Source organism: Equus quagga, chromosome 17 (genome assembly GCF_021613505.1).
Source record: "Equus quagga isolate Etosha38 chromosome 17, UCLA_HA_Equagga_1.0, whole genome shotgun sequence".
Classification (NCBI taxonomy): domain Eukaryota; kingdom Metazoa; phylum Chordata; class Mammalia; order Perissodactyla; family Equidae; genus Equus; species Equus quagga.
In genome coordinates, this window is record NC_060283.1 from 33,538,136 (window position 1) to 33,540,364 (window position 2,229).

Here is a 2,229-nt window from a genome sequence, read left to right on the forward strand (position 1 = left end):
GAGTCAGCCCCTGCGCTGGCTTGGCCGTGGAGGTGAGGAAGAGGGTCGAATGTGAGCCGAAGCTTGGTTTCTGGTCCCCAGGCCGCGGGGTACACAGTGGTGCCATTTCCTGAGATGAAAAACAGAAGGACGGTGTGAACTCTGTGACCAGGGGAGGTCTCTGGCAACTGGCTGGACACGTGAGTGGGATCTGCGGAGAGACAAGGGGAGGGCTGGAGTTACCAGATAGGGATGACAGTTGAAGACATGGGAGTGGGTGCGTTTGCTCTGAGCATGGACAGTGAGAACAGAAGGCTGGGGCTGCCGTGCCAAACACAGAAGCAAAGGCGAGGGGAACAAGAACTGAAAAGTGTGCCCGGAATTAGTGACATGTTGCTCACTGGCACCTGTGGGACAGCCAGTCTGATGTGCTTGGGGACAGCAGCCAGGTGGCAGTGGCAGAGGGGGAGGCAGGAACAGAGACTATGACTGTAGGTGAGAATTTATGAATGAGAGGGAGGAGGGCTCCACGGAGACACTTCTTTTTTCCTGTAAAATGTGAAGCCGCAGAGATGTATAATCACTCAGCAGAGGCAACAGGAAAGCAGAGCAGACACAGGAGGAAGGGAAGGGGGACGTGTGCACCCAAGGAGACGGGGCAGGAGGGCCGAGAGCCGCAGAGAGAGACGCTTCTCCGCTATCTGTAGTTTATACTGTTTTCATTACTGAAATTGTGTATTTGTGTTTTCCTGTTTATTAAAATAGCTAAAGCTTTGTCTGTTTTACCCTCCTCCACTCTGAGCCTGCCTCAGAATCAGTTCTTGTTGCTATTGATAGATTCTATTCTTTTTCCTAACAAATTAAAATTGATATTTTTCCTTTTCTTTCTTCTGCTTTCCTTGGATTTCCTTTACAATTTTTCTCACTTTTTGAGTGGAATGCTTAAATATGTTTTCCTTCTTTCTGACTAAACAATAAAAGTGATTAGCACCACAGAATTGCCCGTGCATACCAGCCTGGCCGTGTCACACGTGGATAGTGCTGTCATTGTCCTTACCCTGTCCGTGGTCCAGAACCCCGGCTCTGCTGTCCTCACTGACTTAGCATCAGTTAGTAGAATACTTCCTTTCTTTCCTACTTGGTTAGGAGTTGTGTTTACTCTGATGTGAACTGATTTCAATTTTTCATTCCATTGATTTTAAGAAACTAGGGAATCTATGATGTCTACTTTGATATCAAACTTTTTAATGCTACGACAGATCGTTTTTTCCAAATTTTCTGTGGGCACTGGAAACAATGGTGTCTTTCTTTTTCTCAAGGCACTGAGTATAGTTTACTCAAATCAACTTTGTAAATTATATTTTTCTGATATTCCACATCGTTATTTACTCTTACCTGTGGGATGTGTCAAGGACTGAGAGTTTTGTGCTAAAAAGTCCACTGCTACCTTATTTCTGGCCATTTCTCCCCGGACTAAAGTCAGGTTTTTGCTGACTCTGTGTTGAGGTCTTATTATCAATGAAAAGTTTCATAAATAAGACTGACCGTTTGAGGTCTTGAGTTTTACTTGATGAGATATTAACTTTGAAATTAGGCTCTCTTTTGTTTGTTTGATATACTTGAACTAAGCTTGGAATCTCGACCTTCCCGAGTTGAAGGTTTTAGTTCTGCATCTTATAGATATTCTGTAATAGATTCTTTTTTTCATAATTTAGAGTCTTTTCCTTTCGCCAGATGAGTTTATCCTGTTTACATTTATTCTCACTGATACTTTGCTTAGTCCCGTCATGCTGAACTTTATTTTGTGTGCTTTCTTCTTGCTTCCTTTACCTCTGTATTCTTCGGTTGTCCTTTCAAGACTTACAGGATCTACATCCTTTTGAATAGTGTTATTTACCTGAAAAATTTTATGAACTGTATTACTGTCGTTACAAACTCCAAGAATAAAATATACCCTTTGGATTTCCTCCTCTGAAAATGAGGTCACTGACATTTTTTTGATTACAATCTCTGCCTCTCCCGGGCTTTCCCTCATGTATTTGAACCCAGTTTCTCCCCAAATAATTATCGTTATTATTTTGCATTCTATACCCTGTCAATCAACAGGGACTGACACTTGGGTTTTGTTTAATCTCTGTATTGACAGCTCTTGCTGGGATGAAGCGCGGTGCTGGAGTGTGCTTGTTCCCCCTCACTGCCTTTCTATGCTGGGATGGCCTTGGTTGGGGATGTTATTTTATGCTGGGATGG